The 22,087-nt window shown below is 46.1% G+C and overlaps 1 pseudogene; it reads right to left on the reverse strand.

Annotated features, from left to right (window-relative positions):
* The window catches only part of LOC123097215 (uncharacterized), a 30,600-nt pseudogene extending 9,830 nt beyond the window's left edge, over positions 1–20,770 (reverse strand).
* Positions 20,771–22,087: the final 1,317 nt, after the last annotated feature.

The following is a 22,087-nucleotide window of genomic DNA, read 5'->3' on the forward strand; positions in this document are numbered from 1 at the left end:
GCGGCTGGAGGCTTCTGGCTCAGGGTCCGGGTGGAGGGAGACTCAGGTCCGATGTCGCCTCCGCCTCCTCCCCCGCCTCCTGCTTCCGGCAACGATGACAAGAGCAAGGACGATGACGGCTTACCGGAGGACTCTATGCAAAGAAATGATCATCGCTTTACCAAGTCGGACTGGGATGGGCTCTCTCCAGAAGATCAGGATATGCTGAAGGAGAATGCTCCGGCTGGTGGGGGGGGCAAAGATTCGCTGCCGGACTCTGTTGGAGGGGCCTCGGCTTCTGGTGGGGTGAAGGGAACACCATTCTCGGCGGTGTGCTCTAACCTACCAGCTCGCCCTGCCTCTCCTTCCCTCTCGGGCATCGAAGATTTGCCCCCGGCCGGTCCCTTGGCCTCGAAGAAGAAGAAGAAGTCGTCAGTCAAGAAGTACTCCGCTCGCAGCAGGGCGTCAGGTGACTCAAGGCAGTCTGTGGCTGGGCTCTGCGTAGACTGGATGCTGATTTGGGTACGGCCTCGGGCCCGTCTTCTGCTGCGGCATCTCCCTACCATGCTCGCCCTGCGTCGTTGCGCTCACCGGCTTCCACCGCCCGCAAGAGCGGTCGCGTCTCCAACAGTGGCGAGCATGTTGCTGATCGGGCCGCTCGGCGCGCTGCGGCTAGGGATCTGCCTCCTTCAGGTTCGCGTCCACGCTCCCCCTCTCCCAACCCCTCTGTTCATTCTCCAGTTCGTTTAGTGCTTCAGTCTCAATCCGATGATCATTTGCTTCGTATTTTAGAAGATGTTGGTATTTCTTATGATGATAGTTTGGATACTCCTTCCTCCTTGCTTGGCATTATTAGGGCAAACGAAATAGCTCAGGCTGACATCACTAAAGCCAAGGAGGCTGGGCTGGGATCTACTGCCCCGCTGGTTGTGGCCGGTGGGGGATAGGAGGGAACTGATAGGAGTCAGGTTCCCTCGGCTGTGTCTAAGCGTGGGACTGGTAAACGAGCTAAATCCTGCATGGCTCCTAGCAGGTCGAGCCTTCCCATTAAGAACCTTTCTTTTAGATGAAGGCCATATTCTGGAATATTAGGGGTTTCTGCGCTAGGGGGCACAGGGACCAGCTCAAAGACTTGGTCCGTTCTGAAAATATTGATATCATTGGCCTTGTTGAGACTCTCAAACCTTCCTTCTCCCTAAATGAGCTCTCCGGCGTCTCTAGGATCGATAGATTTGATTGGAATTTTGTGGCTTCTGTTGGACATTCGGGTGGTATCCTCCTTGGCACAAAGAGAGACTTGTTTGATTTTGTTGCTTTTGATCATGGGATTTTCTGGGCTAGCACGGTGGTGTCTCACCGTACCCTTAATTCTTTACTAGAAATGATGGTGGTATATAGTCCGGCTGACCATTCTATGTCTTATATTTTTCTGGATGAACTTCGAAATAAAATAGAATCCTGTGAGCTGCCGCTACTTATTGGGGGAGACTTTAACCTGATGCGCTATCCTTCGGATAAGAGTTCTTCTAACTTCTCATGGCCGCTGGCCGACACGTTTAATGCTTTCATTAGAGACACGGCGATACGTGAAATCCTTAGGGTTGGGGCCTGGTACACCTGGACGAATCGCCAAACCTCTCCCATTCGATCTGTCCTCGATCGGGTTTTCTTTTGTACTAGATGGGACGCATTGTTCCCCCGTGCTATTCTCAGAGCCCTGGCCATAGTGGGCTCTGAACATTCCCCTCTGATTCTTGATGATGGTACTCGTTCGGTTTCCTTTCCGAGGTTTCAGTTCGATGCTTCCTGGCTCTTGGTTGAGGGCTTTACTAACTTGATTGCGCAAAAGATTTCGACTTTCCTATCTTTTAACCGTCGATCATTTGGCCCGATGGACGATTGGCATCAGTGCTCCTACTTTCTACGTAGATTCCTTCGTGGTTGGTCTAAAAATCACTCTGCTGAGTCAAGGTGTGACAAAGCTAGGCTGGCTGCTCAAATAGGCACGCTTGATGCTCGCGTGGACGGCATGGGCCTCTCCCCCGCCGAGTGGCAGATTCGGTACGGCTTAGAAGAGGCCCTTCTGGCTATCCATCATCAGGAGGAAGTTTATTGGAAGCAAAGAGGCACTATTAATTGGACTTTAAAGGGTGACTCGCCCACGTCCTATTTCTTTGCTATTGCGAATGGTAGGCGTCGGCATTGCTGATTGATAGCCTCCTTATCAATGGTGTCAGGGTTTCTGATCAATCTGCGATTATGAAACATGTGGTCCACTTCTTCTCCCTCTCCTATCCGCTAAACCTGAGGTGGGTTTTTGGCTAGCTTCTACCTTTTGGTCCCCCCACGAGCAGATTTCGAGCGATGAGAACGAGGGACTGATGATCCCCCTCTCTGAAGATGAGATCTTTGAAACGATCCGCTCTGCCAACTCTAATGCGGCTTCTGGGCCTGATGGCTTCTCCATTCCTTTCTTTAGGCAGTACTGGCCTCAGTTAAAGGGCCTCATACAGGCGATTATCCAAGGTTTTTGGCTGGGAACTGTTGACATCTCTAGATTGAATTACGCGGTGCTCACTCTCATTCCTAAAGTCAAAGGGACTGACCTGATTTCCCAATTTAGGCCCATTGCCTTAATCAATAATTTTGCGAAGCTCCCGGCTAAGGGTCTGGCTACTAGACTCTCTCCGATCGCCCATCGTGTCATTAGTCCTTTCCAATCTGCGTTTATAAAGGGTAGATTTATTCTGGATGGTGTTCTATGCTTGCATGAGATTGTCCATGACTTGCGAACCAAGGGAACTAAGGCAGTGGTTCTCAAATTCGACTTCGAGAAGGCTTACGATTCGGTGAGCTAGAATTTCCTTCGCCAAGTCCTTCTTGCTAAAGGTTTCGAGTGTGCGGTGGTTCATCGTCTTATGCAGCTGGTCTCGGGAGGTCATACGGCTGTGTCAGTCAATGGGCAAATAATTAATTTCTTTGCCAATGGCAGGGGCCTTAGGCAAGGAGACCCGGCTTCTCCCCTTCTCTTTAATTTTGTAGCGGATGCTCTCTCTCACATCCTATCTCGGGCAGCTCTTGCTGGACACATTACGCCTGTCAGTTCTCACCTAATTCCCAATGGCATCACTCATCTTCAATACGCGGACGACACCATTATTATGGTGGAACTTAATGAGGCTAGTCTCACACATCCGAAATTCCTTCTTCTATGCTTTGAAGCGATGTCGGGTCTTAAAATCAACTTTTTGAAGAGTGAAGTTTTTGTGACTGGGGTGACTGCCTCTGAAGCTCAGAGAGTGGCGCATCTTCTGAACTGCTCTCTTGGTTCATTCCCTTTCAAATACCTGGGCCTCCCAATCTCCCCTCTTAAGTTATTGGCTAAAGAATTTTCCCTGACAGTGACCAAAGTAGGGAACAGGGTTTTGCCGTGGAGAGGTCGATATAATTCCCAGGCGGGCAAGGTTGCCCTTACTAATGCCTGCCTGTCTTCCCTCCCTATGTTTCTAATAGGCTTTTATCTCCTGACTGGAGGGATTCACGCGGGCTTTGACAAGCACATGGGTGCTTTTTACTGGAATTCCTCTGACAATAAGCGCAAATATAGGATGGTTAAGTGGGATCTCATCTGTAGGCCTAAGAACATGGGGGGCTTAGGTATCATTAATACGGCGGTTATGAACAAATGCCTCATGATAAAATGGTGGTGGAAAATAATGTCCCTCGAGGAGCGCCCCTCTGGCTATCTCTTCTCAAAGCTAAATATTTCCCGTCCTCGAGCCCCTTGTTTGCTTCTCCCTCGGGTGGCTCTCAGTTTTGGCGTCAGCTTGTTAAAGTTCGCCCGGTCTTTCAGTCCCTCGTTAAGTTTGTAGTCAGGAATGGTAAGTCCACTCGCTTTTGGTTAGATTGGTGGGTAGGAGACACCACTCTCGTGGTGGCCTTCCCGACCTTGTTTTCGTACTGCTCTGATCCCGAGAGCTCTATCTTTGAGCTCTCGGTTAACAACTGGGACCTTGACTTCCGGCGATCCCTTTCTCCTGCGGAGTTGGATGATTGGCAACGTCTTACTGCCTGCTTCCCCTTGCTCTCGGAGGAAGACGACTCGGTTGTCTGGCCTCACTCTTCTTCTGGTCATTTTTCAGTTAAGTCTGCGTACACCAAACTTATCTCAGGCGCCCATACAGTGAAATTCAAGGATATTTGGTTGGCCCGTATTCCTCCTAAGATCAAAATTTTCATGTGGCAAGCTTTCCGTCGTAAACTACCCGCGGCTGATCAAATTAGAAAGAGGAATGGTCCGGGCTCTGATAGATGCGCATTATGTGGGGCATTTGAAAACACCAAGCACATTTTTTTTCATTGCTCGTTGGCCAAATTTCTCTGGAGTTGTATTAGACATTGGCTTCATGTTAATTGGAATCCCTCTTCCTTCGAGGACCTGCGGCGCTGTGTTACTGCTCTATCCGGTCGGACTAAGAGGTTATTTTGGGTTGGTTGGGCAGCGATCTGTTGGTCGCTGTGGACTACTAAGAACAAGTTCACTATTGAGCACACCTTTCCGGCTAACCCTGTGAGTTGCTTATTTAAAGCCAATGTCTTATTGCAGCAGTGGAGATTATTGACTAAGGAGGTGGACCTAGTGGCGTTCGACGACATGTTATCTAAGATGCGGTCTACGGCTTCTTCCCTGCTGCGGTGATTTAGGAGGATGGCTTAATCTCCTGCTCTTTTGGTTTCGAGGCTGGACTACGTGCCATGATTGGCTGGGTTGCCACGTACTCGTACTTCTTAACTGTTGCTCTGCTTTTGTGATGTTTGGATGGTTGTGATGTGACTCTGCCTGTTGGCTTTATTTATAAAGTCGGGCGTATGCCTTTTCTCTAAAAAAATCCATCCTTGAAGGCCCCGGGTGTCGTGGACGCGACAACAACGGAGTCCGTCCATGCAGTGGCTGCTATGGCGGGATCCATGTGGCGATGGCAGCGAGATAGAGAGGGAAGGCGCGCCAGGGAGAAGGGGAGGAGGTGGCACAACGGCGGTGCATGATGAAAGATAGGGAGACGGACAGGGCGGGCAAGGGATCTTGCGTATGGCGTGGGCCAGCACCAGTTCCCCATATAGTAGACAAAGGGTCTGCCCTTTGCCGAGTTTTGGAACCTGGCATAGGAAGACCAATCGTCAACTAGACAACACTTAGGGACGCCTGTCAGATTTCGCTTAGTGGCACGGCGGTGACTTGGACTTTGCTTGGCGGCGCAGCGGCTGCCCAAGATCGAGATCTAGCAGTGCATGCTAGACGAGATCTAGCCGAGACCTCCCTAGTCCGGCGCATGGACGACGACGGCGACGTGGGTGGCCGCTTCGATGAGCTCTCTTGGCTGCAGGTGAAGGTTGATTGGGTTCCCCTTGACGATGAGCGGGCGGTCGCTAGCGGACTCACATGAAGCTTCCTTGCCTACAACGGTGAGGCGACACTGAGGTGTGTCTGGTGGGGAGGATGGGAAACTCCGACGTAGTCGGGCCACCCGTCACCGGTGCAGGGGTGCGCCGGTCGTGGATGTGTTCACTCCTAATCCTCCCCTTTCCCTCGGTCGTGTGCTTGCTGGTGAAGTTCTGGCGATGTTTGAGGCTGGGCAAGTACTAGCAGCTCCGGTTGTTGGAGGCTGCCGGTCAGGCCAAAGCCAAGGCCTTTGGTCGGTCACGGTGTCGCCTGGATGCAAGGCGGCAGCCCTGGTGTGCAGGAGACACCGTGTTCGTGGGGCAGAGCACGTGTCTCGAGTGTGGACGGGCGGACATGGAAATGCGGGTGCATGTTTGTTGTTGTTTGGCGTACAGTGACGGTGGTGCAGCTAGGGCTCTATCCCTTGATGGTACCCTGATTTGGCAGAGGGGTGATAGCACTGGGGTGCATACTTGCTTGGCTTTTCTAGGCCGGCGGTGGCGGCGGCCGCGGGTGTCATTTCCTTCATGAATGCACCGCCGCGGTTGCTTCCTACTCTTAGTGACGCTCCAGGTGAAAATTTGATCGTCAGGATTGGGCGGTGGCGTCACTCTGATGTCGTGCCCTTCTTGAAGGAACCACCTTGAAATCCAGGCTCCGTCGTTTTCTAGCTTCACTTCTTCATGGTGGGTAGTAGTTCATTTTGGCTCGAAGCGGTTCATTTAGGCTCATCTATAGTGTGCTTGGTGGTCGATTGGGTAGTGTTGCGGTGGATCGGCACCCTTGTATCTTGCATTAGGTGTGTGTATTATGTGTGATGGTGACGTGTTGTATCCGGGTCTTTGTATCTCTAGTAGTTGCTTTAGAGTATTACATAAAGGGAAATGGGACACAAAGTAACTGGTTGCGAGCTCAGATGAGCTCGATATCGAGGTCGTCGGATAGTGCTTCTGGATCTGAGCCATTTATTTATATGCGCGGTTGCGGCGCGCCGGGAAATGAATAATGTAGGGGAGGAAAAATAGCAGGTGATACCATGGTACTCCCTCCGTCCGGTAAAGAGTGTGCGTTTGGCTTCAAAATTTGTCCACAAAAGAGTGTACTTCTATCTTCCCAATGCACTTTAAAGTAGAAAAAAATACTTCTCTCTCATCACACCGTAATCAAGACCAATAACCATCTACACATGGTCTTTTTAATTTCTACATGCACTTAGCTCATTGGGTGTTGGTTAATTAAAGAGGAGAGAGATGGTGGCTTGCCCTTTTCCAATGCATTTTTTACTTGACTCCATAATTTGTCCTAAAATCTCTAGATGTTCACTCTTCACCGGACGGAGGGAGTAATTGCATAGAAGCACCTAGGTGCTCCACCCCCTTCATAAGGACCCTCTTCATCGAATCCGATCCGACTAAAGTGGGAGAGACAGACACCCGCTAGCCACCTTATGCATCAAGTGCATGTTAGTCGGTGGAACCTGTCTCACGTAAGTGTACGTGTAAGGTCGGTCGGGCCGCTTCATCCCACAATACCGTCGAATCAAGATAAGACTAGTAATGGCAACCAAATTGAACAAATCATCGCCCACAACTACTTTGTGTTCTACTCGTGCATAGAATCTACGCATAGACCTAGCTGTGATACCACTGTTGGGGAACGTAGCAATAATTCAAAATTTTCCTACGTGTCACCAAGATCAATCTAGGAGATGCTAGCAACGAGAGAGAGGGAGTGCATCTTCATACCCTTGAAGATCGCTAAGCGGAAGCGTTACAAGAACGCGGTTGATGGAGTCGTACTCGCGGCGATTCAAATCGCGGAAGATCCAATCTAGCGCCGAACGGACGGCGCCTCCGCGTTCAACACACGTACAGCCCGGGGACGTCTCCTCCTTCTTGATCCAGCAAGGGGAGAGGAGAAGTTGAGGGAGAACTCCAGCAGCACGACGGCGTGGTGGCAATGGAGCTCGTGGTTCTCCGGCAGAGCTTCGCTAAGCACTACGGAGGAGGAGGAGGAGTTGGAGGAGGAGAGGGCTGCGCCAGGCAAGGGGTGCGGCTGCCCTCTCTCTCCCTCACTATCAATAGGGGGAAGGGGGTGGAGGAGGCACCCAGGGTTCCCTAGGGGAGGGGCGGCGGCCACAGGGGAAACCCTAGATGGGTTTGGGCGCCCCCACCCCTGGGAAAGATGCCCCCAAGCCGGGAGGGGTGGCTGCCCTAGGGGAGGCGCCCCCACCTCTCCACGTTACGTGAGAGGGGTTGGGAGGGGCGCACAGCCCCTTAGTGGGCTGGTTTTCCCCTTCCCCTTGGCCCATAAGGCCCCCCAACACTTGTCGGGGCCTCCGAAACCCCTTTCGGACATGCTGGCCATAGCCTGTTACCCCCGGAACAATTCCGGACTCCAATACCCTTCGTCCAATATACCGATCTTCACCTCCGGACCATTCCGGAGCTCCTTGTCATGTCCGGGATCTCACCCGGGACTCCGAACAACCTTCGGTAACCACATACTATTTCCCATAACAACTCTAGTGTCACCGAACCTTAAGTGTGTAGACCCTACGGGTTCGGGAACCATGCAGACATGACCGAGACACCTCTCCGGCCAATAACCAATAGAGGGATCTCGATACCCATATTGGCTCCCACATGTTCCACGATGATCTCATCGGATGAACCACGATGTCGGGGATTCAATCAATCCCGTATTCAATTCCCTTTGTCTATCGGTATGTTACTTGCCCGAGATTTGATCGTCGGTATCCCCATACCTCGTTCAATCTTGTTACCGGCAAGTCTTTTTACTCGTTCCGTAACGCATGATCCCGTGGCTAACTCATTAGTCGCACTGAGCTCATTATGATGATGCATTACCGAGTAGGCCGAGAGATACCTCTACGTCATACGGAGTGACAAATCCCAGTCTCGATTCGTGCCAACCCAACAGGCACTTTCGGAGATACCTGTAGTGCACCTTTATAGCCACCCAGTTACGTTGTGACGTTTGTTACACCCAAAGCATTCCTACAGTATCCGGGAGTTGCACAATCTCATGGTCTAAGGAAGCCGAGGACCGCAGGATAGGGGGGGGGGGGCGGCCGCCCCGTGCCCCCGAGGCTGAGGGGGCCCCCCAGGATGTAATCTGTAGTAGGCTTGGCCCGAAGTGATGTAAAAAAAGGGCTTGGCCCGAAGTATTAATGACCCATGTCTTTATGTCTTTAAGAGGCCGAGCTGAAAATTAGATCGCGAATAATTTTAGGGTCTATTCTCCCCTCGACTCCTCCTTCCGATTTGACTAGCCACGATGGCCGCCGCCGCACGTAGGTCGTTGCTCCGCTCTTGTTCTTCTGTTCCTTGTGCTGCTTTCCATCCGTCGGGGGTCGGTCTGGCAGCAGGATTGTGAAATTGCCATGGTTTTGATGTTGTTATCTGGAGAGTTACATTGCCGATCAAGCAAAAACTTCAACCAGGAGTCGCTGCTACCGCTGCGTGCTTCTATTCATGGTTGCCAATCAAGACAAAATAAGGACTGACGGAAGGTAAGACTACAATTTCTCTACAAATATCATTTTTTTAAATGATCTCTTTTCTCTTCAAATATCTACGGTATTATTATATTCGGTGTCTATTGTTTACCATTTACTATTAACCAACGGAAGTGAACATTGTACTAGCAGTAGTAACCTGTCATGGTTGACTCAGATTTCCCATAAGAACATCTGAATTGTACGCATGTCCTGAGTAACATACGGCCAAATGTTCATAATGTTTCTTCAGCATCATTTACCTTTACTTTTCTTGTGTCACCACTTCAATCATAGGTTTTCTTTTTCCCAATATTTGTTGTCATCAATTTTCAGACACACGTTTAGTTTTTTGTTACAATATGACAAGTGATAATCAAATGATCCTACATTATTTAGGGATAGAGAATACTAGAAAATTATTGATTTGTGAGTATGCCATGATAATCAGTAAGGTTGTTATATTAAGTTGTTCTAGTGTGTTGTGGCTTTGTAGCTTTGCGCTGGTATATTAATATATACAAATATGTTGATTATTATTTTTGTATGTAATATATTAACTATTAAGGGCCCCCGGTTCTAGTTTCGCCCCGGGCCCCCGAAGTCTCAGGACAGGCCCTGTCAAGAGCGCCGGCGGCCGTGGACCATAGTGTTTCTGATGAAGCTGTTCAGCAGGTACTTGGGTCTTTGATTTTCTGGCGATGCCATGTCCATTTTTATGCCTCTAGCTTAGCTGATGCAGAGGATAGCTTTTTTCCAAGTTTCAGGTCCACTCTGCTTGAGGTAAGGGAGACTTTGCTGTCTGTCCCTGTGGTTGTGAATGGCCCTGCGGTGACGGATTTTGAGGTGGCACAGCAGGCGAAGCGCAAGGCGGCGCAACATTGGATGGCGAACGGCGGCAAAACACATATCTTCTCGGCGAAGGAGGCGGCAGCTGGTAAAAGGGATAGCTTGCAGCGGACGTCATTACTGTTAACGATGAAGATGAATCCCCAAGCGCCGGGGTGGAAAACGAGGTTAGTGAAGAACAAGCTGCATCCCATCAGATGTTCAGGGATTTAGGAAACAAACCTAGCATGACTGAAGAAATTGTACAGTTAGAGAAAGTGTTTTGCTCACTGCATTCAGGAAATTCATGTTGTATGTGCTTGTGTTTGCAGGCTGATTGCTCTGTGCATTCAGAAAATTCATGTTTGCAGGCTGATTTTTTTTGCATTTAGAAAATTCATGCTATATGTGCGTGTGTTTGCAGGTTTACTGCTCTCTGCATTCGTAAAATTGATGATACATGTGGCTGTTTAGCGGGCATAGGATTCGTGCCGCCTCTCCTAGCAGAACACTGTGCCCAAATCGTATCAGTGCGTTCGAGAAGGCAGCCAAGTGCTTAGCTGAAAACGTGATCACACCGGTTCTTGGTACTACTTTCAACTCTTAGGGAGAGGTGTACTACTTCTACAATATGTACTCATGGGTGAAGGGGGTTGGCATCTAGTATGGGAAGAGCCGGCTAAATGTCGAGAGGACAAAGTGCATGCAGGAGATAGTGTGTGGGTGCTCGGTGAGTAGTAAAATTTGCTTCAGGTGGTGTCTGATCAATAGTTCAGTTTTGTTCGGGACTACTTCTAATGTTGTTACTCCCTCCGATTTTATTTACTCTGCATATTATAGTTGATTGAAGTCAAACTTTGTAAAGTTTGACAAATTTATAGAAAAGAATATAAATATTACCATAACAAATCTATACGACATGGAAGTACATTCAACAATGAATTTAATGGTATTGATTTGTTATTGTATACGTTAATATTTTTCTCTATAAACTTTGTCAAAGTTTGCAAAGCTTGACTTTGGCCAAAGCTAATATGCTGAGTAAATAAAAATGGAGGGAGTAATTGATAAACATGTTGCAGGGTAAAGCAGGTGTTGAGAACACAAGGTCCTGGAGGTGATGAGTATGAATGTGAGTGTGGTCAGTTTGCTCACATGGGATTGTTATGTAGCCATGTCCTGAAGATAGTCTGAATGTGCTATCACTGAATCGATGTGAGGTATCATATAATCTAAATATGTTGAACATCTTCTTTTTTGGTTGCATTCAGGTGCTCGATTTCATCAGAATAAAAGAAATTCCACAGAAGCACATAGTTAAGAGGTGGACCAGAGATGCAAGGGATATTCTGCCTCCTCACCTTACACAATAACATAGCTAAGAGGTTTTCCAATTTTTTGATTTGTTTTTTGAATTTTTTATGCCCGTTTCAAAATGCGGTCAAAACGGCGGGAATGACCGTTCCTAGCTAGTGGTTGAATCTTGAATTTTTTTGGTGTTTATCTGATTAAATAGATACTTATGTATCTAGAAATGATTTTTTGAAAAAATAAAGAGCAAACTATGAGGCAGCTGCAGTTCAAATTTAACCCGCTTCCTACTGAATCGGTAGAAATTTGACTTTTTCACCAGAGGTGGGTCAAAACTTTTGACAGCCAACCATTTAGTCAATTGTGCATTAAATATGGCCTAGTATTTTAGAAATTGATTTGGGCCAATTTTGCAACAAATATATGGTAGGTCCTTTACAAAAAATACTTATTTTGGGCACTCGGAAAATGGAAAATTGATTTTTCGTCCAAAGAAAATGAAAACTTCCTTAGGCAACATAGTTTGAAATTCCAATATGCACCTTTTGAGAATTATGAGATCATTTTAAAAAACTATGCCATTAATGTGGCCATAATATTGATCAGTTGGCTTGAAAGCCATAAATCTTTACAGATGATAGCTCATTTATGAGAACATTTTTTAAAGAGAATTGTCTTATTACAATTTTATTATTTTTCTAGTAACTTGGTGACATATAATGACATAATGCGAAGATTTTCCAATTTTTTGATCTATTTTCTAATTTTTTATGGCCGTTTCAAAATGTGGTCAAAACGGCGGGAATGACCGTTCCTAGCTAGTGGTTGAATCTTGGAATTTTTTTGGTGTTTCTCTGATTAAATAGATACTTATGTACCAAGAAATGATTTTTGGAAAAAAAATAAAGAGCAAACTATGAGGCAGCTGCAGTTCAAATTTGACCCGCTTCCCGCTGAATCGGCGGAAATTTGTCTTTTTCACCAGAGCTGGATAAAAACTTTTAACACCCAACCATTTGGTCAATTGTGCATTAAATATGGCCTAGTATTTTAAAAAATTGATTTTGGTTCAAATTTGCAACAAATATATGGTAGGTCCTTCACAAAAAAAACTCATTTTGGGCACTCGAAAAATGGAAAATTGATTTTTCGTCCAAAGAAAATGAAAACTCCCTTAGGAAACATTCTTTGCCACTCCAAGATGCACCCTTGTGAACAACATGAGATCATTTGAACAAACTATACCATGAATGTGGCCATCAGATTGATCATTTGACTTGAAAGCCATGAATCTTCATAGATGATAGCTCATTTATGAGAACACTTTTTTAAAAGGATTACCGTATTACAAGTTTATTATTTTTTAGGGTAACTTGGTCACATATAATGACACAATGCGAAGGCTTTCCAATTTTTTGTTTTTGTTTTTGAATTTTTTATGCCCGTTTCAAAATGCGGTAAAAACGACGGGCGTGACCGTTCCTAGCTAGTGGTTGAATCTTGGAATTTTTTGGGTGTTTCTCTGATTAAATGTATACTTATGTACCTAGAAATGATTTTAGAAAAAATAAAGAGCAAACTATGAGGCAGCTGCAGTTCAAATTTGACCCGCTTCCCACTAAATCGACGGAAATTAGTCTTTTTCACCACAGGTTGATACAAACTTTTGACACCCAACCATTTGGTCAATGGTGCATTAAATATGGCCTAGTATTTTAGAAAATTGATTTGGTTCAAATTTGCAACAAATATATGGTAGGTCCTTCACAAAAAAAACTCATTTTGGGCACTCGAAAAATGGAAAATGTATTTTTTGTTATTCGAGGGAATAATACTACTACTTATGAGGAACCTTAACAAACATTGTCAAAAAAAGAGAAAGAAACTTACCGCTGGTTGTCGTGGTGCTGCATTGGATCTCCCCGACGCTACAATGGAGCTTCGTCGGGCGCCGTGGTGCTGCGTTGGAACTCTTGGAGCATCGTCGAGAGATGCAATGTAGCTTGATGGGGATGTCATCGGTGCTGCGTTGAAACTTTTTCACGCTCGGTGCTGTCGTGACATATTGATGTGATCGAACGACCACTAATGGACAGATCGGGCAGCTAGCTAGGCGGATGATTTCTAGGCAAAATCATCTGGCTGACTGGTAGCATTAGTGGTCATAAGATCATCAAAGTCTATACTTCGTTCTGATTGGTCATCGGCATGTCACGCGGATCAAGCATCAGAGACCATCGGATACTCCCAGATCCAACGGCCCACACCCACTCACCCTCTCACCCCTCGTCCAATCCACCCACCCACCCGCCGCCGGCCTCACTCTCCCATCGCACCCCCCTCCTGCAACCCCGTCGAACACCTCCTCCGCCCACAACCCTAACTCAGATCTCCTCTCCGCCACCATCTCATCGTCCCCATCTACTCGCCGCCGCCGCCTACAGCGCCGGACACGACGTCCCGCACTGTCCCGCCACCCTCGTACGCCCCAGCCCTTCTTCGCCGACGCGGCCATGGCGGGATCCTCCCTCCTCAAGCCACCGCCGCCACCCACCTCGCCGTCGGCCATGCCCCCACCCTCTCCTCCTCCCCTCTCCTCATCAGACAACAGGAGATCCGCCGCGTCCGCGACGGAGCAGGTCGCCCTCCCGCGAGCCCCACTGATGACACACAAGTATAGGGGGTCTATCGTAGTCCTTTCGATAAGTAAGAGTGTCGAACCCAACGAGGAGCATAAGGAAATGACAAGCGGTTTTCAGTAAGGTATTCTCTGCAAGCACTGAAATTGTAGGTAACAAATAGTTTTGTGATAAGATAATTTGTAACGGGTAACAAGCAATGAAAGTAAATAAGGTGCAGCAAGGTGGCCCAATCCTTTTTGTAGCAAAGGACAAGCTTGGACAAGTTCTTATAATGAGAAAAGCGCTCCCGAGGACACATGGGAATTATCGTCAAGCTAGTTTTCATCACACTCATATGATTCGCGTTCGTTACTTTGATAATTTGATATGTGGGTGGACCGGTGCTTGGGTACTGCCCTTTCTTGGACAAGCATCCCACTTATGATTAATCTCTATTGCAAGCATCCGCAATTACAAAAGAAGTATTAAGGTAAAACTAACCACAGCATGAAACAAGAGGATCCAAATCAGCCCCTTAAGAAGCAACTTATAAACTAGGGTTTAAGCTTCCGTCACTCTAGCAACCCATCCTCTACTTATTACTTCCCAATGCCTTCCTCTAGGCCCAAATAATGGTGAAGTGTCATGTAGTCGACGTTCACATAACACCACTAGAGGAGAGACAACATGCATCTCATCAAAATATCGAACGAATACCAAATTCACATGACTACTAATAGCAAGACTTCACCCATGTCCTCAAGAACAAAGTAACTACTCACAAAGCATATTCATCTTCATAATCAGAGGAGTATTAATATGCATTAAGGATCTGAACAATTGATCTTCCACCGGATAAACCAACTAGCATCAACTACAAGGAGTAATCAACACTACTCGCAACCCACAGGTACCAATCTGAGGTTTGGGTACAAAGATTGGATACAAGAGATGAACTAGGATTTGAGAGGAGATGGTGCTGGTGAAGATGTTGATGGAGATTGACCCCCTCCCGGTGAGAGGATCGTTGGTGATGACAATGGTGATGATTTCCCCCTCCCGGAGGGAAGTTTTCCCGGCAGAACAGCTCCGCCGGAGCCCTAGATTGGTTCCGCCAAGGTTCCGCCTCATGGCGGTGGAGTTTCGTCCCGTAAGCTTGCTTATGATTTTTTTCAGGGTAAAAGACTTCATATAGCAGAAGATAGGCACCGGAGGGCTGCCAGGCGGACTCCAGCCGCGACCCACCCGCAGCCCTCCCCGTCGCTAGGGTTTTGGCCTGCGCGTCGCCGGCGACTCTTCTTGGCCGTGATCCGCCACAACCGCCACGACCTCGACGGATCTGCGGTGCAGCAGCGAGGGTCACTTCCTCCAACTTGCAACGACCACAGTGGCACGGTAGGTTCTGCCTCCCCTCGATCCAAATCCTCTCTCTCTCTCTCTCTCTCTCTCTCTCTCTCTCTCTCTCTTTTCTCTTGGTAAGATTCCATCTGGCGCCCTCCACGGACGACAACATCACCATGGAGATGGAGCAGCTGCAGCATCACCAACTCACACGATGCATGCAGTGCAGGCAGAAGAGGACGAGGCCCCGCTATAGATTTTGAGCGGCAGCTGCTCAAGGTCCCTTCTCCACGCCTCCCTCTACGCATATTACCAGCATACCAGATGCATCCAGTTTTGATTTCGTAGCCCTCATGTGCTTGCTGCTCAATTTGCTTGCTTTCTGCTCTGTGTCGTGGCTGTCCACATTATTCAGGCTTTTGCAGCCTATGGAGGTCTGAATCTACTTCATTCCTTGAATGAATTTAGCTGGGTGCCACTGTTGTCACACCCTAATGATGAATCAGATGGACAATGCAACCGTTCCATATTAAGTGTCGTTGGTCTAGTACAAAGCTTAAGAATGAAGTTTTATATTAAGTTACTGACCCTAACTTAAGACTAAATGCATGTGGGGACGCATGATTAGTGTTGGGACACCCATTACTTACATGGGACTAGATTATGCATTTCATATGGGCATGTTCGATTAATTAGGATGTAAGTATGTAACAGGAATCCTATGTGTGAGCTAGGTTTCATTGCTTTGCTTTTCCTGTGAGTAGTACGTATATCTTAATTAGTACACTAGCTTGTGGGCTAAGGGAGAAGTACGGTGGACGTGGCAACCCTGTAGGTGTCTGGCCTTTTGTGAGCACCTGACATAATAACAGAGTGCTTCCTAAGCTAATTACCTGGGCCATTGCAACTGATTGAGGGTCATTGCAGATGCATATTCGAGTTGAGATGGTGACTTAACTAGACCACATCTCATGCTTGTTACCAGGGAAGGCATGATCCTGTCACTAACACTATCCATTACTCCATCTATCTACAGCCAAGAAACTACATAGCAGTTTACTAAACTGAAAAATTCTTAGGCCGTTCGATAATTCAACAAATTCAGATCCAAAGAAGCAGCTCAGTAGTTTAGTAAACTGAATAATTATTAGACCGTTCAGAAAAACTAAGATCCTTCAACGCTAGACCGTTTGATAATTCAGCAAATTCAGACCCAAAGAACCATTCATGCATTTACACATTCATGGTTTCCTCTGCTGTTTGTAATTGATCTGGTTAACTATGCTAGTAGATATCGCGTGGGATTTGTAGCTGGTGTTTGTTGTGTCATGTCCTCTTTGACGAGTTCATTCATTGAAAAATATTTCTTGATAAGCTGCTTTCTGTCCAAATGCATACTATTATTAAGTCAAGATCAGTTAGCAAATTTACGTGTACGCTCCATTGTTTGTTAAGGTTTAGTAGCTATTGCATAAAATAGGTAGTTATTCTATCGATGAACAAGTAGGGTAAATATGTCACTGTAAATCTGTAAAATAGCTTCTTTATATTTTTGTCTCGCATGTTCAGTGTTGTGTGTCTGGCATGTTCATAGAGCCACTTGTGAGTGAGATGAGAATAACAATTATAATTCTGTAATGTTTGATCGTATAGACATATGCAAAAGTTGCTTGTGCATTATCAGTTGTTTTGATTGCTGCTTTACTAATAACTGTGAACACAATAGTATGTTTGTGATCTTATTGACTTGCAACTTTACCATTTACAGAAACATCATCTTATTTTATTTTTTTCATGTACAAGTCGCCAAAAGAAGGCTGTGAAGATCTTCCCACGCCAGACATTTGGATCTCTTTGCCCCATTGTGCAATGTTGGTTGGATGCCAGGGCCAGCTCTAAATGTTGGTTGGATGCAAGAGAGGAACTGTACTTGATCCTCTGCTAGGCCAGGCCGTGGACGACCACTACTTCCTCGAGAAAGACTGGCATCGATATTGAGGTAATTCACCACTCCCTCCATCATGAACTATGCTTTTTCTTTGGTTGCTCTCTCCAGTTGTGAATGTTGTGCGTCATGTTCTTGCTAAATGCAAGGGATTGTGTTGTCTAGTCATCTGCAATTACGGGCTTGTGGGGCTATCAATTGGGTTTATTTTTTAATTAGATTGACTTATTGTACATCCTCAGTTTCTTTATTGCTGGGTTATTTGGTGAAAAAACTGTTTTCCTGTGCACACGTCATGGCACTGGCAGAGTGTTGCCAATAACAAGATGATGTATCCGTCACTTTGACATCTTTCTATACTTTAGAACTACCACTTATCATGTTGCTTATTTCTGATGCTTTGTAAGTTGGTATTATATTTCAGCAGTACTTGATTCCCTTTTCAAATTGATGTTGCCATGTGGTTGTCCTTCCCGTTAGTTCATGTGAAATTTGGATTTTAAGATTATGGCTTAATATGTTGTCTCATGCTGTTGATTTCACTTGTTGAGGAATCTATTGGCTAATCTTTTCAAGTTTTGCTCTGTTGACCGCCCATGCCGCTGCTCTTTGTGGTAAGAGTCCTTGAGTGCTGAAGTGCATGTCTCGACTTGACTGTGCTTACAATTATGGGTTTACTCAAGTTATACCAAGGGCAGTAAACCATACATCGTTCCTTTGTTTGTACTTGCTAGTATTAAATTTATGCTCCTCGGGAAGTGCTGGTACTAGATATACCAAGTACCAACCAGACAAGGCTAAAGTATAGCTGATCAGGCTTGCACTGCCCTGAGTGATGCAAACCTATAGTGGTTCTTTTATAGTTCATTAATCTACTGACTGATTTCTAGTAAAGCTAATATACACATTTGCTGGCTCTGTTAAGGGCTATTTTATCAGAATGGTGGTTGTTCTAACATTTGTTATCAACTCATGTCATATACTAATTTGATCACTTTAATTCCTGGGTTTCACATTAGAAGATAATCATGGTTTTGTTGTATCACCATATTTATCGTCTTTACATTTTGGCATACATTTTGTTAGGCTATATCATCATAATCATGGCCCACAAGAAAAAAGCAGAATTAGAACCCCAGGCCAGTCATGATGTTTTAGTTTATGGAGGTGTTGCGTATTTGGTCAGATTTCCGTACTTGCTTCAGGCATAAGAATAAGCTTATAAGAACAGAATATTGATACTCTGCGAGCTATGAGTAGAATGCTCTATTTTCACGAGTCACCTGTCTTGTATGAATGAGTATCTTGTTTTGACTAGCTGGATAATAAAAGCATTGTACTAGTTGAATTTATGTTATCATTCTAAATAACTTGTCTTTTTTTGAGTGGTCTCTTCATAATATATTGGCTCCAGTTTTCTGATTCTTCTTTGCTGATTCATTGCATGTTGTTCATGACAGAATCAAGTGCCTAGTTTGTAATGCTATCAAAGGAGCTTCGTCATGAAGAATATAGCACAGTTGGTAGAGCAGGGCTCCATCGTGTAGTGGTTGTAAAGTATAGTATTAGTTACTACAGTTGGTAGTTGGTAGTGCAGGAGCACCATTGTATTACGTGTTATTTGTAGAGCAGGAGCTCCACATTCAGCCATTGTATTATGTGTTATTTGTAGAGTAGGGGCTCCATACTGAATCTGGTTGTTATTTGAAGTATTATTATATGTGTTTTCTGTTTGTGCCAATTTAAATACTGCTTATTTATTTACTGCCGAATTGAAACATGAAGAACATGACCCTGACAGCCAGGACCCACTTACTAGAAGCTGACAACTTGGACCCACTTACCACAATTTTTAAACTGGGACCCATCTGACTAGTGGACCCATTATATATATATATATATATATATATATATATATATATATATATATATATATATATATATAAACAACTGTTGAAATGTTGGGCTTGGCCCATGAAGCCGACCAAAAATTCACAGGAAAAAACAAAAAATACGCTGAATTATTGGGCTCGGCCCATGTAAAACACCAAATTGGACCGGGTTGAATCTTATCAACGACCTTTTCAATTGGTCGCAATTTTGCCACGTCGGATCCGACGTGGCCTGGACAGACAAGCAACGACCAAAACAGAAGGTCATAGGATCCATGACCTTTTGTTTTGGTAATTGCCTTCCACGACCTTATCCTGAAGAAGGTCATTAATTTCAGTTTACGACGGCCAGCTTTTGACCATCTGTTTTTGGTCAAAAAAAGTCGCAAATGGAAAACAATGACCATTCAATGACCAATAGTGATGGTCACAAGTTGACGTATTTCTTGTAGTGTTAATTGAAGGAGGGGAGGGGACGCCATGCAGATGATCGACACACGTCATGTGGCGACCCAGGTGGCTGATGCACTCGTCTCATGGGATGGACGCGATGACGTCAGTGGACCATGGTCTACCATCAAGTGAAGACGAAGGAGGAGTTGGTGTACGAGTTTTGGCAATGTGTAGGATTTGCAACACTACCCTAGTGCCTCCAGGAGAAATGCAGTTCTTCGTCATCGGTAGCATCGTCAAGTCAAGTAAGTGGTGGTGTTTCTCTTTCGGCCCGAGATGTCTCATGGACGCATGTGTTCGCTGTTTTCGCGACAAAATTCGAGCATCAGTGCTCAGCGTTATGCATTAGGCGCAAGTTGAGTGGTTTTTGTGCCCTAGTTCAAATCTAGTATCATGTTGTTACCCAAGCCTCAAGTGTGGTGGTTTTGGGGTAACAACTCTTCATAATACGATCTCGCAAACTTGTTTTTGGTGGTGATTGTATTGCCATGCATGGTCACTCTATTGTTTGTTCCAATTTCTGGATTTCCCTTAAAGTATTTACTCAGAAAATTAAATAAGTTATGCATTAGTTACAGAGCAGAAAGATGACCGCATCTTTTATCGTGGAAGAAACTAATAGTACTAATAGCTAGCGCAGTAAGGTATGTCACTAGTCATAGTGGCAGTACCTTAGCTAATAAATAACGCATACCAAGACAAATTTGCTTATGTGACAATCAATTAATGAGGAAAGAGAGGTTTGGGTACCGTAACATAACGTACCCCGAGGCAAGATGAGTCTACGTCAAAATAAACGAAGGCTTGCATGACACCACAACCATATGGAGGTAGTAATATAGGATGCATGTTACTAGTCTAACTTATTCCCCATTATGACTAGCCTTAGTAAAAGTCCGACCCATGCATTGGATGTTGAGCTCAATTTAAGAAGAACAATACATGTAAGGAGCAGTAAAAACATATTGTAACATGACAGAGTACACCACCATCGTCGATTCATGCAAGGATAGACGACCAGTGATGCGTGACAGAAACTATTGTGGAAGGAAAAGGAAAACATTAAAGAGCGGATTACACGGTGGTAAATAAGCTGGGAAGTAACACCAATGTGGCCGGCAATGTCCGTCGAGGGTCTGTTCAGGGAGTCTAAACTGGAGGGGGCTCGCACAAGTTCTTGCAGCCGACCTGGCAAGGGGTGAACAACTGGTTCACGCACGTCTGGCCCAACCCTGGAGTGAGGGCGCAAAGCACGATGCACATCTTCTCCGCAAAGGCGTTGCACGCAGGTATGCATGCTGTACGGCATGGCGTCTCCGCACTAGGGCAAGCTAGCGGTTGCCCGTCGACGTAGGCCATCGCCGGCTGCCCCACGGCAGACATGAGGATGACCACCAGCACCGTGCAGACGGCTGCCATCTTAAGCGCGGATGCAGCCATTGGTCATACCTCGGGCCAAGGAATGGCTTAGCTAGGAAGACGGTGCAAGATCGACAGGGAAGTGAGAATGTAGGTGGTGCCCAAATGAGAGCAGGACGATGCTCTTTTTATAGGCTACCAACGCACATGGAACTGGAATCATGGAGTATGTGTGTATATGCAGTATCAGCACCTTCGTGTTGACTTCATCATTTCAAGTGGACCGTGCAATTCATTTGTGGCCGCAACCTCACTCATTAACCGGATAGACTTGTCAGCCACAATCGAATCATGCATTCACCGGATCTTACTCTTTTATGATTTTCCCTGTTCTTTACTTGATCTGCAATATTAATCAACTCAAGAGGAAATATCAGTTGCTCATGCACAAGGTGCTGGATATGTAACGGTTAATTCCTTTTTTTTCACGTTTCATTCCTTGTTTTTTTTTCTTGTTATTTGCGGGAAGGAGCGTTTCAGTTTTAGAAGGTGGCTAGATGGGAAGTTACCAACCTAGTCCAATGAAAAGAATAGAGCACTATAGGAAAATAACGGCACCCCAAAAATATGCTACTAGCATCAATGTCAAGTGTAGAATTTGAATCCTGGTTGGTCGGGGTTACCATTGTCCTCTTAACCATCCAACCACAAGTTGATTCTCCACTCCGATCCATATTACTTTTTGCTCAAATGGATGTATCTGAATGTATTCTAGAGCTAGATACATTTGTTTGGGCGACAAGTAATATGGCTAGAAAGCTTGTCGTGCTTCTGAGGATGGCGGCGGCAAGGCGTTTGTCACTCGAGGGACTCACCGTGTTGTGCTGGCACGTGTGAGGGTGTGCCTCTTCCACTCTGGTCCTAGCATGCGCCGGTTTTCATGGAGGGAAAGGCTTGGCATGTTGTCTTAAGGTGGTGGTGGTCGCATGAGGGTGCTCGGCGGTTCTGGATTAGTCTCGGGCTCGGGCCAGCCAGATCTGGGGTTGGTACAGCATAAGGGCGATGATATAGTGGTAGGCGCATACGACGGTGATTCTCGTGGGCATTCACTTCCTTCTTGAAGGCGTCGTTGCGGCGGCATGATAGCTTCTTCACTTTGGGAGGGGGAGCCTCAGATCCTCTAGGGGGTCGAACAATGACGCAACCAATGTGTCACACCTATATAATGGGGCATCAGTTTAGGAGTGGCCAGCGGTGGTAGGATGGTGTTTGGCAAACGAGATATGAGTTCTCGATCATGTGGTGGGGCGGGCCTGGCCTTTTTCATTTGAAGCCAGGTTGGCGAGTGTGATCCTTCTTGGATTACGTTGGTCCCATACGACACTAGTCCCTCTCTTT

Source organism: Triticum aestivum, chromosome 4D (assembly GCF_018294505.1).
Source record: "Triticum aestivum cultivar Chinese Spring chromosome 4D, IWGSC CS RefSeq v2.1, whole genome shotgun sequence".
Lineage (NCBI taxonomy): Eukaryota > Viridiplantae > Streptophyta > Magnoliopsida > Poales > Poaceae > Triticum > Triticum aestivum.